Source organism: Podarcis muralis, chromosome 13 (genome assembly GCF_964188315.1).
Source record: "Podarcis muralis chromosome 13, rPodMur119.hap1.1, whole genome shotgun sequence".
Taxonomy (NCBI): Eukaryota; Metazoa; Chordata; class Lepidosauria; order Squamata; family Lacertidae; genus Podarcis; species Podarcis muralis.
This window is the reverse complement of record NC_135667.1, coordinates 24,789,526-24,805,218: the sequence shown is the minus strand read 5'-3', so window position 1 is coordinate 24,805,218 and position 15,693 is coordinate 24,789,526. Positions and strand designations below refer to the sequence as shown.

The following is a 15,693-nucleotide window of genomic DNA, read 5'->3' as shown; positions in this document are numbered from 1 at the left end:
TAAAAATAAACAAATTACTATAATGCTTGCCAACTCTGGAAAAAAGCAGAAATATAACACAGTTACAAACAACTGCCTACTTTATTTTGTAGATATTTGTGTGAGGGGGGAAAGACAGAAAGACAAGGGGAATAAATTATATTCTTAGAAGTGAACCTTTTGATGGCTATAGGATAAACCCTAACACTCTTGGCCATCCTTGCTGCTTTTGGGCTTAGGGGATGATGAGGTTAAAATATTACTTAGAGGACAGAGGACTCTCCATATCATTTCCTTATTTAGAATACACAATGATTAGAAACTGCACTAAGGCATCAGAATTGAAATAACATTCTATTTCAGCCTAACTTTCTACTTCTTTTTATGGATAACAACACTGAAAAACATCAACACATGTGCTGGATAAGGTGCACTTAGTTAATTGCTAACTTTGAACTCCCAAAACTTTAGGGCATCCAACAGATTTGTAATGAAGAAAAATCTTACATTATTGTTGATTATATTTTGAGTGAGTACAATAATGGAACCGAGTACAGGAATCTTGTTGCTGCTTACTAGGAGGTAGTGGTGAGGTCAACATATATGAACCATATATATTACAAACCATATATTTTAAACTACCATTCCACAGCTATTCTTAGAATAGTCTGAAGTTTCATTCATTTACATTCCTCACCAGACAGAATATCTACAAACTACCATGGTTTATGATGAATAGAAATATTAGACTTTGTAATGATAGAACACAATTTTTTTAAAAAAGCTAGCTGCTTTAACTGTTCAGCAGTAAATCACTTTCAAGATGATGATGATGATGATGATGATGATGATGATTTTAGTGGGATGTATACATTTAGTAAACCCAAACCTGCATCTAACCTGCTTCTATAAAACCCCTCAGCACTGCTGTGCTACCTAAGCTGTATTCAAATAGTCAGAAAAGCAATTTATATTTATGCAAGTTTAAGAAAGAGTGAAATGTATCTATCTTTTTCTAAATTATTAAGTAGATCAGTTACGTAGATAAATGACTTACATTTCCCCTCATAGATTCATTGTGTTTCCTCTTGCACTTTCTGCTCCCAGCACTGTTACTCAGTGATTCACAACATCGTACAAATGTTATCCTGCTCCTTTTGAAGCATAGAAAGCCCATCTCTACTGGCAGTTACAGGATAAACACCATCCTTGTGAAGAAATCTATTAAAAGCATCATTTCCCTGGAGCCTTGTTCTCTGCAGTCTGCTGTGCCACAGGATTACAGGTGTCCAGGTGAAGGATTAAATCTCTTATCTGTGTTTTGCAAACAAAATTAGCAGAGGGTGTGGAAGAGTTTGTGAGAGTGACAGACCATTCACAACCCAAACCCACTCTGTCTGCTGTTAGAGCATAGGTAGGCAAACTAATGCCCGGGGGCCGGATCCGGCCCAATCGCCTTCTAAATCTGGCCTGCGGATGGTCCGGGAATCAGTGTGTTTTTACATGAGTAGAATGTGTCATTTTATTTAAAATGCATCTCTGGGTTATTTGTGGGGCCTGCCTGGGGCTTTTACATGAGTAGAATGTGTGCTTTTATTTAAAATGCATCTCTGGGTTATTTGTGGGGCATAGGAAAAAAAAATATAGACTGGCCCCCCACAAGGTCTGAGGGAGAGTGGACCAGCCCCCTGCTGAAAAAGTTTGCTGACCCCTGTGTTAGAGTCTCCAGTATCAGAAATGGAAGAAGCTTAATCAGACCATTGATCCATCTATCTCTGCATTGTCTACAGTGGCTCACATTGGGGAATCTGATTGCAAACTAGTAATATAACCACACAACAGGACCTTAGCCAGAGGCACCAACTGATGTTAGGTACGGTATCTCTGTGTTGCCACTGTGCAATGCTTGGAGTCACAAGACTCTGTTTTGCATTCCAGACATTCCAGACTGTTGGAAGTCTCATGCAAGACGGATATGATGTTACTGGTTTCCTGTTCCTTTGTCTTCCGGTTGCTCTCTGCTTTCACAGAGAGAGGATGTATTTACTGTCTGCGTAGTTAGAAATAAAACTCTTAGCAATGTAGCTCATATTTCTCGTCCTTCTGCTGTTTTGTATGCTCTGCGTAATGAGGGAACGTGCCTGGAGTCTTATCAAAGGCTCAGGTTGTTAATCATTGTCGGAGGCGATTCCGGAGGACTCGACCAGCGGATGAGCTCTTCCAGCTCGGTTGTAGCAGACTCTCCGACATTGTTGGTTATCAGGCCCAGAAGACGGAATGCAGCTTATCTTCTCTGATGTCAAGAAGATTGATGGGAGGTATGTGCTCATTGCCCCGGGAAGCCTGCCAGTCCCTAATTACAGTGGTGCCTCGCAAGATGAATGCCTCGCAAGACGAAAAACCCGCTAGACGAAAGGGTTTTCCGTTTTTGAGTTGCTTCGCAAGACGATTTTCCCTATGGGCTTGCTTCGCAAGACGAAAACGTCTTGCGAGTCTTGCGATTTTTTTCCGCTCCCCCCCCCTTTTTCTAAGCTGCTAAGCCGCCAATAGCCTTTTAGCCACTAAGCCTTTAATAGCCGCTAAGCCGCTAATAGCGCTAATCAGCTAAGCCACTAATAGGGTTGCTTCGCAAGACGAAAAAACCGCTAGACGAAGAGACTCGCGGAATGGATTATTTTCGTCTTGCGAGGCACCACTGTAATTGGCAATAAGGGTGGATGTTGAACTTCTGGCCAAAGCAAGATGCTCAGCTCTTTGGGGGCCCGCAATATGTTTTTGGGTGAGTGCCCCCCTCCGCCCTTGTTCAAAAAAATCAGGCCAAGCGCAGAGCTGAGCGTAGTGCAACTTCAGTGGCCAGCTCCTTCTTCTTCTCCTACTCCTGCCACAGAGGGGAAGAGGTTGGAATGGATTATTTTCGTCTTGCGAGGCACCACTGTAATTGGCAATAAGGGTGGATGTTGAACTTCTGGCCAAAGCAAGATGCTCAGCTCTTTGGGGGCCCGCAATATGTTTTTGGGTGAGTGCCCCCCTCCGCCCTTGTTCAAAAAAATCAGGCCAAGCGCAGAGCTGAGCGTAGTGCAACTTCAGTGGCCAGCTCCTTCTTCTTCTCCTACTCCTGCCACAGAGGGGAAGAGGTGGAAGCAGCCTCTGGCTGGTGGTAGCAGCAGGAGGAGGAGCTGCCAGTCACTGAAGCCACACTACTGCTATGTTTGCCTCCCCACCCCTCCCCAGCTCCTCCTAACATCCTGATATCGCACGTGCAACATCACACACACAATGTTGCCCCCCCCCCAATGTCCCTTGCAAGTTGGCACCTCTGTCCTCAGCTATTGCCTTTGAGCAAATTCTTGAAAGACAGAGGCCACCATTGCTACAGACAACAGGAGAGTATGGGATGATATTGACAACATGTAGAAGGCACACATTTTGAATCCCTGACTTTGTGCGCTGCTTGCTCTAATATCAGGTATATCTCTCCCCTCCCTTATTTTTCTTTCCTTTAGTATGAGTATTGTGGTACATCGCTATGCTCATTTTCTCTAGCCTTTTAGGAAGCTTGGGACTCTCTCACTCTGTAAGACTAAGGGGTGTGTATGTACTGAATGATGGTTTTCTGCCATATTTGTAGCCTTCTGTCTAAACCATATACTCTGTCTCTTTCATGTCTATGTAATAAACCAGTGTTTTTCTACTTCCTGGTGTGACAAATTCTTTACTGGTCAAATGTATGTGCATGCATTTTTAACAGATGGGGTTGTTGATTCCATGCAAAAGGATCCATTCCTCTCATGAGAGTATGTTGGGTCTGTACACACAGTGGAACACTGTCACCTAAATTGTTGAGATTTAGAAGTATGCCACCATCACCCACTGGCATAGGAAGAGGAGTGCAAGGGGAGCGCAGTGCAATCCTGGCAGGGTGCCATCGTGGCTGCCTCCTCCTCCCGTGCTTGGCACCATGCCTCCGCAGGAGGCATGCTCCGCCCCCAGGATGCGCCAGTCCCACCCTGCCTGCTCTCCGCCCCCCAGTGCCAGAGCATGAAGCTCCGCCACTGCCATCACCCCTGCCCCAGCGTCCTCCTTTAAAATGTATTAAGAGCAATAGATACCATTTGGCCACTTTGTATGTAGGCCATAACAGAGACTTGCTTCCACTTCCTCCTATGTGTGTTCACTATAGACATACATTACCTGGTAACTCCCTTACAGTAAATCAGACCATTGGTCCAGCTAGCCCAATATGATTTATTCTCATTGACAGTGGTCCCCATATGCACCCCCCCCAGTAATCACTGGAATACTGCTTGAATGGTGGCTTGAATATGTCTTATAAAATCACAAAAATCGGCATTAAATAAATCATTACTTTGTAGAGTTTATTCTTCCAGTTTGTGTGTGAGAGAGGTTTATTTTGCTATTTAAAAAAAATGAGCAAGCAACAAAATCAACATTTTGAAAATAATTCTTTTTTAAATACTGATAACTGTCTATAAACTGTTTTAACTCATCTCCAGGGAAATTAGAGGAGGAACACGTGAGGGTTTTTTCTGCTTCATTTACCTGTATGTTTTCTGAGATGGAATTATTTCACCATAGTTCAGTGAACTTCATTCTTAATTGACCTTCTCATCTGTTGAAGATGGTTGTCATTAATTAACCAAAAGCACATTACCTTTAAAAAGAAGCTTTAACCCTTTTTTATTTTTCCAAAAAGAAGACAAAGAGAAATATGCCCCATAAATTAGCATTCTTGGGATTATTGTGCTTTCCAAATAACATAATGAAGCCTAATTAGCCTGACTTTTTTGAGGTGGTTGTAGGCTCAGTTTAAAAAAATAACGATCTCTCTAGAGATAATCTTGTATCTGCACAACTATTTAAACTAATTAAGCTAGACTGTGAAATGTAAAATAATGAGAAGCATATTTCGTCTTTAAATTAGTTTAATTCCTACAATAAAGAGGAAAAAATATTTCAAACAGTATTCCAGTTAAATTAATATGTAGTAGCTCTTACAGCATTAATTGTGGTCTTTACAAACTGAAGGGAACAAGAAAAAATGTTTGGTAGATGCCACAGTAATTCTAAGTGAAGTGATTTTAGAATTATACAGTCAACACACTTTGCAAATCAAATTAATTCAGCATGCATGTTGGCATGGACACTTGAATTCCCTCTTCATTCCCTGACATGAGGTGCTGATTAAAAACAAACAATTATACAAACTAGATGAATAATACAGTGGAACATAAGATGGCACTCACATCCCACTATACAGTAAGGATGAAACTAAACTTGCTTACTGTAAAGTTTGATTTTCCTCTCTGTACACTTTGCCAATTGGGAAATAAGGTATTGAACCCATCTTTACCATGTCTCCTTCCATTCACCATTTTAAAAAAATGCCAAACCAAACGTATGTCTGTGTAAAAAGTTACAATTATTGGAAATAATCATAATTGATGAATGGATGATTGCATAAATAGAAACTCAGTGTTCTGACCCTATGGTGTACCTTGTTGTGGAAGCAGAAAACTGAATCAAAGGGTCCAAGTCCTGGGAGAAGGGAGAAGTGTAGGCTTGACCCAGATCTACACTCTGTGTTAGACTTTGTACAGCTCCTAATAGCTGTCACCTGCAGGCCATTTCAGACAATATAATCATACTGAAAGACTGAATGGATATATTTGGGTAGGGATCATATCCAATGGTCCCACCCTGACTGAATGTGTTTTCCAGTTCTGCACACTTCATCCATATTAGAAGCTCATGGAATAAATAGCCTGCCTAGGTGTGAAAAACCTGAGACTACCTTAAATTTATCTGAACTTAGAGTCTTCTTGTAAGTTAACATATTATCAAAGTCAGTGGCGTAGCGTGGGGGGTGCAGGGGGGGCCGGCCGCACCGGGCACAACATCTGGGGTTAGGGCAAATCCATGGGTTAGGGGGCGCAAATCCACAGGCTAGGGGGCGCAAATTACTTGCCTTGCCCCGGGTGCTGACAACCCACGCTACGCCACTGATCAAAGCAGAACTCTGTGGAAAGAGTGGACTGTGTTGACTTCTCTGGCAGTTGAGGAACAGTTCTATAAATGCTGAGTCTTGTTTTCAGCCTTTTTGCACTTCGAGGCCCCCAAGCCCTTCCCCTGTAAATAACTTCACACTGACACATAAATTTTAGTTTAAGTTATTGGGCAAAATTTTAGGCCACGGATTTATTAATTACAGCAAAGTGAGTGGTAATGGCTTAGGCACTGGCAACAGACTATAACTGACTCCTGCCTCTCTGGCTGGTAGTCTGAAAGGGTAAACACCAAACGAGGGAGCCACATCGATGAAGATCAATCGAAGCTCACCCAGGGTTCCTGTGGTCCTGGCATGGCCCTAGCCCCTCAAGTGGACTTCGAATGAGATCCAGGACCCCCAGATTTCTTTACCAGAATACCCTGTTTCTGGAGGGGCAGGTGATGGCCGCACCTGCCCTCCCACACACTTCAATAAGCCAATGCCTAACCACCAAACCTTACAAAGTTGTGACGATTGCTTAAGGAGGTAGGGAAAAACCAAGTGGCTACAGTCAATCTGCCAAATGGAAAACATTCCTACCCAGCCCTTGTTCCAAAACAGGTGACCCAATCCAAAGCAAGGCCAAAGCAGCATGATGTAAAATTAGGGAGGGAGCATGTTCAGCAGCGCAAAGGAAGTGCCCCCAATCACATCGCGCTACGGCTTTTATAGGCCCCGGGAATCACACCGCTCGCCCTGATTGGCCAAAACAGCCTGGCACAATCCCAGGGCCTAACGGTTAAGGCTTGGGCCACACTTAGCTACAACCCACCCTGCGGGGGTGTCCTGGGAGCCCAAGAGCAACCAGGACCTTCGTTAAGGAGGATCCCATTTATTGCACAATTTCACATTGTGTAATCTTATATACAAGTAAATAATAATAATAATAATAATTTATTATTTATACCCCGCCCATCTGGCTGAGTTTCCCCAGCCACTCTGGGCGGCTCCCAATCAGTGTTAAAAACAGTACAGCATTACATATTAAAAACTTCCCTGAACAGGGCTGCCTTAAGATGTCTTCTGAATATCAGGTAATTATTTATCTCTTTGACATCTAATGGGAGGGCGTTCCACAGGGCGGGCGCCACTACCGAGAAGGCCCTCTGTCTGGTTCCCTGTAGCCTCACTTCTCGCAATGAGGGAACCGCCAGAAGGCCCTCGGCGCTGGATCTCAGTGTCCGGGCTGAATGATGGGGGTGGAGATGCTCCTTCAGGTATACAGGACCGAGGCCGTTTAGGGCTTTAAAGGTCAGCACCAACACTTTGAATCGTGCTCGGAAACGTACTGGGAGCCAATGCAGGTCTCTCAGAACCGGTGTTATATGGTCCCAGCGGCCACTCCCAGTCACCAGTCTAGCTGCCGCATTCTGGATTAATTGCAGTTTCCGGGTCACCTTCAAAGGTAGCCCCACGTAGAGCGCGTTGCAGTAGTCCAAGCGTGAGATAACTAGAGCATGCACCACTCTGGCGAGACAGTTCGCGGGCAGGTAGGGTCTTAGCCTGCGTACCAGGTGGAGCTGGTAGACAGCTGCCCTGGACACAGAGTTAACCTGCGCCTCCATGGACAGCTGTGAGTCCAAAATGACTCCCAGGCTACGCACCTGGTCCTTTAGGGGCACAGTTACCCCATTCAAGACCAGGGAATCCCCCACACCAACCCGCTCCCTGTCCCCCAAAAACAGTACTTCTGTCTTGTCAGGATTCAACCTCAGTCTGTTAGCCGCCATCCATCCTCCAACCGCCTCCAGGCACTCACACAGGACCTTCACCGCCCTCACTGGTTCTGATTTAAAGGAGAGGTAGAGCTGGGTGTCATCTGCGTACTGATGAACACCCAGTCCAAACCCCCTGATGATCTCTCCCAGCGGCTTCATATAGATATTAAAAAGCATGGGGGAGAGGACAGAACCCTGAGGCACCCCACAAGTGAGAGCCCAGGGGTCTGAGCACTCATCCCCCACCACCACTTTCTGGACACGACCCAGGAGGAAGGAGTGGAACCACTGTATGACAGTGCCCCCAGCTCCCAGCCCCTCTAGACGGTCCAGAAGGATGTTATGGTCGATGGTGTCAAAGGCCGCTGAGAGATCCAGCAGAACTAGGAAACAGCTCTCACCTTTGTCCCTAGCCCGCCGGAGATCATCAACCAGCGCGACCAAGGCAGTTTCAGTCCCATGGTGAGACCTGAATCCCGATTGGAAGGGATCCAAATGGTCCGTTTCCTCCAGGCGTGCTTGGAGTTGTTCAGCAACCACCCGCTCAATCACCTTGCCCAAGAATGGTAGATTTGAGACTGGGCGATAGTTGGCCAAATTGGCCGGGTCTAAAGATGTTTTTTTAAGAAGCGGTTTAATGACCGCCTCTTTCAGCGGGTCTGGGAAGGCTCCCTCACAGAGGGAAGCATTCACCACCCCGCAGAGCCCATCGCCCAGCCCTTCCCGGCTCGCTTTTATCAGCCAGGATGGGCAAGGATCAAGGAGACAGGTGGTCGGTTTCACTTTTCCAAGCAGCCTGTCCACATCCTCGGAGGTAACAGACTGGAATTGATCCCATGTAACAGGACCAGACAGAACTCTAGCACTCTCCCGCCCTGGCCCTGCTCCCACGGTGGAGTCTACCTCCTTCTGAATCTGAGCGATTTTATCTGCAAAAAACTTTGCAAAAGCATTGCAGGAGATCTTGGGGTCCCTACCAGGCCCCGGTGGTACAGGTGGTTCCGATAGATTGCGAACCACCTGAAAAAGTCTCCTGCTGCTGTTTTCTGCAGATGCTATGGAGGCAGCGAAGAAGGCCCTCTTCGCCGTCGCCATTGCCACTTGGTAGGCTCGACGTTGAGCTCTAGCCCGTGTCCGGTCTGATTCAGAATGAGTTTTCCGCCACCGGCGCTCTAGCCGTCTCAACGATTGTTTCATCACCCTCAGCTCCGGGGAAAACCACGGGGCTGTCCGGGCTCCATGCAATCGGAGAGGGCGCTTCGGAGCCAGACAGTCAATAGCCCTGGTTAACTCCGCATTCCAGCGTGCCACCAGGGAATCAGCTGAAAGGCCATCAACTTGGGATAAAGCATCCCCTACCACTCTCTGGAAGCCAATTGGATCCATTAAGTGGCGGGGGCGGACCATCTGAATTGGTCCCACCTCCCTGCAGAGGGGAAGGGTTGCGGAGAAGTCCAGTTGCACCAGGAAGTGATCTGACCATGGCACTTCTTTTGTTTCGCTTTTAGTTAGTGTCAGATCACCAGCATCCATAGAGGTGAACACCAAGTCTAAGGCATGTCCATGGCTATGATTTGGGCCAAACTTATTCAGGGACAGCCCCATGGAGGCCATGCTTTCCACGAAGTCCCGAGCGGCCCCTTGTAAGGTCGTGTCGGCATGGATGTTAAAATCCCCCAGGACAACCAAGCTAGGTGTCTCCAGGAGCATATCCGCCACGACCTGAAGCAGCTCGGGCAGGGAATCCTTGGTGCAGCGGGGAGGTCGGTACACCAGTAGGAATCCTGTACTGCCCCTATTGCCCAACTTTCAGAACATGCACTCAGAGAACTGGGTCTTCCCAATAGGACGCCTGGTGCAGACTAATGACTTCCTAAAAATCACTGCAACCCCCCCTCCCCGCCCACATGACCTGGGTTGCTGTGCGTAAGAGAAACCTGGTGGGCAAGCAGCGGCAAGGACAGGCCCATCTGCTTCATCCAACCAGGTCTCTGTCACACATGCCAGGTCAAATCCTCCATCCACAATCAGGTCGTGGATGGCAGTAGTTTTATTCATCATTGACCTGGCATTGCACAGCAACACTTTCAGGTCATGTGGGTTTCCCTTGCTGATTCCAGTATCCTTCCGGTCAGGACCAGACCTGGAGGCAGGGATAGTCCTCAGACAACGACTAAACCTGCCTCCTCTGTAATGACATGGTCTGGTCTTAGCGTAACTCCTCCTCCTACCCATGATCACTGAGATCGGTTGTCCCAGTGCATCCCCCCCTGTGGAACATGCCCCAGCCATTTTGTTTGCTGGGACCCACTCCCAGGCAGCCCTGACCCCACCCCTTAAAAAGCAAAATACAAACTATATAATAATTTAACAGAATAATAATGATAATAATAAAACAAAACAGAACAAAACAAAGCAAGAAACAATAGCGCTGACTAAATGCTTATCCCTCCCCAAGCAAAAATAAAATAATAAAATAATATAATATTATAAAAAACAACAACCACCATTTAAAGTGCTGCAAATTAAAAACAATTAAAACATTTAAAACCATTTTGTCCATTGCTGCCGGTAGCTGTTCAGGCCTCTTATGCTGTGGCGGTGAGTGCAGGCCCCGCCCCTAGGCCAGATGGAGTTGGCAGAAAAGGGAGCGGTCCTCCCAACACTCACGCAAGCAGCAACAGCAGCCGTGTCCCGGAGGTCTTGATGGAGGCCCTGGCAGTGAGTGCAGGTCCTGCCCCCTAGGCCGGATGGAGTTGGCAAAGGAGGGAGCAGTCTTCCCAACACTCACACAAGCAGCAACAGCAGCCGTGTCCCGGGGGCCTCTCTCAGGCCTCTTATGCTGTGGCAGTGAGTGCAGGCCCCGCCCCTAGGCCAGATGGAGTTGGCAGAAAAGGGAGCGGTCCTCCCAACACTCACGCAAGCAGCAACAGCAGCCGTGTCCCGGAGGTCTTGATGGAGGCCCTGGCAGTGAGTGCAGGTCCTGCCCCCTAGGCCGGATGGAGTTGGCAAAGGAGGGAGCAGTCTTCCCAACACTCACACAAGCAGCAACAGCAGCCGTGTCCCGGGGGCCTCTCTCAGGCCTCTTATGCTGTGGCAGTGAGTGCAGGCCCCGCCCCTAGGCCAGATGGAGTTGGCAGAAAAGGGAGCGGTCCTCCCAACACTCACACAAGCAACAACAGCAGCCGTGTCCCGGAGGTCTTGATGGAGGCCCTGGCAGTGAGTGCAGGTCCTGCCCCCTAGGCCGGATGGAGTTGGCAAAGGAGGGAGCAGTCTTCCCAACACTCACACAAGCAGCAACAGCAGCCGTGTCCCGGGGGCCTCTCTCAGGCCTCTTATGCTGTGGCAGTGAGTGCAGGCCCCGCCCCTAGGCCAGATGGAGTTGGCAGAAAAGGGAGCGGTCCTCCCAACACTCACGCAAGCAGCAACAGCAGCCGTGTCCCGGAGGTCTTGATGGAGGCCCTGGCAGTGAGTGCAGGTCCTGCCCCCTAGGCCGGATGGAGTTGGCAAAGGAGGGAGCAGTCTTCCCAACACTCACACAAGCAGCAACAGCAGCCGTGTCCCGGGGGCCTCTCTCAGGCCTCTTATGCTGTGGCAGTGAGTGCAGGCCCCGCCCCTAGGCCAGATGGAGTTGGCAGAAAAGGGAGCGGTCCTTCCAACACTCACACAAGCAACAACAGCAGCCGTGTCCCGGAGGTCTTGATGGAGGCCCTGGCAGTGAGTGCAGGTCCTGCCCCCTAGGCCGGATGGAGTTGGCAAAGGAGGGAGCAGTCTTCCCAACACTCACACAAGCAGCAACAGCAGCCGTCTGTGTGATGCACACAAATTTTAAAAAGCTGGACAAGATGGTTTCCATTTTTGGTTTTAAAATATATTTTCCATAATAAAGCTTCCCATAAAAATGAAAATAGTAGGTTTTTAAAAATGAATAATCTGTTCAACATTCTAAAACCCACAATTCCTGCCAGAATTCAAATCATGGGGAAGCTAATGGATACTGAAACACTAAGGGCTCATCCACAGTTCTGTTTGTGCTGCAATTTCTAGGCAAGGGTTGGAGTGTTGTTGGGTTTTTTGTCCTGCCACTTTCCCTGGGAAAATCTGCTGTTTACCGCTGAATCAGAACAGGCATCAATCAGGTTTCCCCCTTGATTGACATTTGTTCTGATTCAGCGGTAAAAGAAGCAAACTGCAACTCCTAGATTTCATAATAGAAAATATTACATTTTAAATTCTGTTTGTGAAGAGAATCTTGAAATTGCAATGGCCATATCTGGTGAAATCTTGGGGATCCCAGATAATATGTCCAGCAGTAAAGTCTTTAGTGCCATGCAAACCTCTTGTCCAACCCATGACTAGAAAACCAAGACAAATTAATTCAACAATAAAAGACAAAATCACACACACTTTGCAAAATACATGTCAAGTATGCAGATCACTGGCCACTTCAAGATGACCTGTTTATTGAACATTCACCCTGAATTTTTTGCACAAAGTTTGTTGGGAGATCAGGTAATGTTGCCTACTGAGCATGTACTTTGGGGGGTGGGGTTATTGGAAGGTTATAGGGTATTGCACCAAGCAAGTTGTAGCCCATATTTTACAGAGTATTTGTAAGTGAAACTGCATCATTTATTTTCTATTTTTAAGCCTCCAAAGTGCTCTCTTGATATCTTTATTCCTGATGCTATAAATAATGGGATTCATGAAAGGTGGAATGATTGAATACATCACTGCAAGCATCAGCCCCATGTCTGAGGAGGACCTAGATGCTCGTCCCTATAAGCAATGCTTCCAGTGAAGAAAAATAAGAAAAGGACAATGAGATGGGGAAGGCAAGTGGAGATGGCTTTTTCTCTTCCTTGTACAGAGGGGATCCTCAGCACTGCTTTTAAAATCTGCAGATAGGAAATAATTATGAATCCAAAACATCCTATACCCAACACTGAACAAAATATGACAGCTCCTCCTTCAAAAATGTATGAGTTGGAGCATGAGAGCTGGAGAAGCTGTGGGATTTCACAGAAAAACTGCTTTATGACATTAGAGCAAAAAATGATTCCAAATGTGCAGCTAGTGTGCAAAACAGCATAGAAAAGGCCAATGAGCCACACACTAACTACCATTTGAATGCAGGATACTTTGTTCATAAGTAGCTCATATTGCAGTGGGTTGCAGATGGCAATGTATCGATCATAGGCCATGACTGTCAGGAGGAAGAACTCGGAGGCCGCAAAAAAAACAAAGAAGAAGACCTGAGCCACACATTCAGAATACGAAATGTGCCTGGTGCCCAGTATGGTGTTAGCTATAGCTTTGGGAATGGTGACTGAGATATAACCAAGGTCGACAGCAGATAAATTCGCCAGGAAAAAGTACATTGGAGTATGAAGATATTGGTTGAGTGCTACAACATTGATCACCAGCAGATTTCCAGCCAGAGCTGTCAGGTAGATTATGAAAAATGTCACAAAGCATACAATCTGCAGTTCTCGAATTTCCGAGAATTCCAAGAGAAGGAAACCTTTCACAATGCTTTGGTTGAACATTTCCTTACTGTTATTCAATAATGCACCCCTGTCAGAGAAGGGAAGACATAAATGGGATGGTGGTGTCCTGAAACGTATCTCAATAGAGGTTCTACATGCATGTTTTAAAAATTGAACATTGATTAATTCTGCCAAAATGCAATATTTGACCATGCTTATGAGGACAGTAAATGAGTCAAATGGGTCATGCTGACTTTATTAAGATACACATAATAACTGCAGTAATCCAAAAAAGGAATATATATTTAGGAACTGGTGACATGTAAACACATTTATAGTCACTGTTTGACTTACCAAAAAGCGGAACATTAATAAACAAATTATGTGGTTGGCATCCTTAAAGTATTTTGAAAAACAAAGATTAACAAGGCAAGGGGTAATATCTGACAGAAGATGTAATGCTGATTAGATTGTGTTTGTGCAAAAACTGCTGCAGTGGCAACCCAACACCCAGACTGGACTGTTCATTTACGTTTCATTTAATTGCATATGACAATATGCATTTAATGGCATATGACAATAGAGCCTACACCAGGGACAGACAATGTGGTGCTCTCCAACTGTTTCTTGGACTCCAGGTCTCAACATTGCTGCCCATTGGCTATGCTGGCTAAGTCTGATGAAAAATAGAGTCCAACAACATAAGGAGGAAACCATACTGGTGATTCCTGCTCTACACGGTTATGATCACAGGTAACGTTACAAATGTTCTAATCAGTATTGCCAACCTGGAGGGCAAGACTTGCCGTCTTCTCTACAGACAAGGTCTTAGTACTTTTACCAAAAAAAACCCATTAAGGCTGCAACCCTATACCCACTTACCTGGGAGTAAGTCCTGTTGAAATCCATGGGATGGACTTCTGAGGAGAAGTGCACAGGATTGAACAGTAACTAAATCCATGGTGGGCTTCTTTTGTTTGACCTTATCCATACAAAGCATACTTTAACACAGAACTGAGACTCATCTTTAAAAAACACAAAAAACCAGCAGCAAACAAGGATGTAGATAAACATTTGAGAAAAGGATGGTGGTGTGGGACAATAAAAGCAGAATATTTAATACCAATTACCCAGTCATTAGATGTCATCCCTTACAGGAGATTGTTTATAAAGATTCAAGAAGGCATGTAGGCCAGTATTGTTAATATTCCTTTTAAGGAAGGGACTTCCACCCAAAGTCATAGACAGATTGAGTAATTCCACTGGAAGAAATTTAAGTCCAACACCTGACAAAAAAAAAAAAAAAAAGAACATGATGATGGATGAAAGAATGATTTTAAGAAAAAGAACAACAACATTGTCTATACAATTATAAATAATCCCCAGTGTTCTTTGGCTGTGACTGTTTCTTTATACATTTCTCTAGGAGCTAGCTATGTTATTCCAAACCAGGCATTTCCCTGGCCTAATCCCGAAATATCAGTTTTTGTGTGCACACCTTTGTCTCACATTGTCAGATGATTTGTCATTCATCACCGATCACTCTTTCTCACAGTCTGTTGAAGGTCTATTGCTCACATATTGTCTTTTTCCTGTGACCTTCCAGTTGTCTGTGTCTGTATAATCTGCAAAATCCTAGTTATTTAGCTATTCAATCCTCTAGTTCCTCTGAAATGAAAATCTGCAATTATTTGCCGGAAGAGCATGTATCTGGCTCAGTGGTAAAATGACATCCGAAGGACGCTTTTGTTGAAAGCTTTATATGTAGCTTTTCTAAGTTGGCCTTTGGGGATAGGCTGACATGAGTCCAATCAAATATAACAGCAGTTTCTTTGAGGGAAATATAAATACATTTAAACGGCTAGAGAATTAAAGTTAGGGATAGAATTATTGATCTCAAAAAATAAAAATAAAATTGTGTAGGGATTAGTAGGGTACAGACCTGGCTCCCATTTTTATTCTTATGGTTCCACTCCTCAAACTAGAACTAGATGTACATGTTCCTGAGAAAGTAAAGAGTGCATTCGCCTCCCTCACTGAACAGCTAGCAAGAGTCCCCTATTTCCTGAGACTTTGTGCAGGGCTTCTAGATCACAGGTTGGTATTTCTACACATATTTGAGACCTGACAACTTCTTCTTCCTCCTTACTAGAAATTAAACATTGACAATAATATCTAACTCAGATGGGAGAAATTAAAAGGCAACTGCTACTAAGTAGATTAGGGCAGGGAAGGAAATAGTGGGCCAGGTGAGTTATGTTAAGTCATGGGTAGGCAAACTAAGGCCCGGGTGCCGGATCTGGCCCAATCGCCTTCCGAATCCAGCCCACGGACGGTCTAGGACAGGGGTCTGCAACCCGCGGCTCCGGAGCCGCATGTGGCTCTTTTACATCTTTGCCGCGGCTCCGGGGCGGATACTAGCGAGGGGAGGAGGCGCATT

The 15,693-nt window shown here is 45.6% G+C and overlaps 1 pseudogene; it reads right to left on the bottom strand.

The window, feature by feature from the left end:
* Positions 1-12,396: 12,396 nt before the first annotated feature.
* Positions 12,397-13,313, bottom strand: LOC144325329 (olfactory receptor 14I1-like; annotated as a pseudogene).
* Between the last annotated feature and the right edge of the window lie 2,380 nt (positions 13,314-15,693).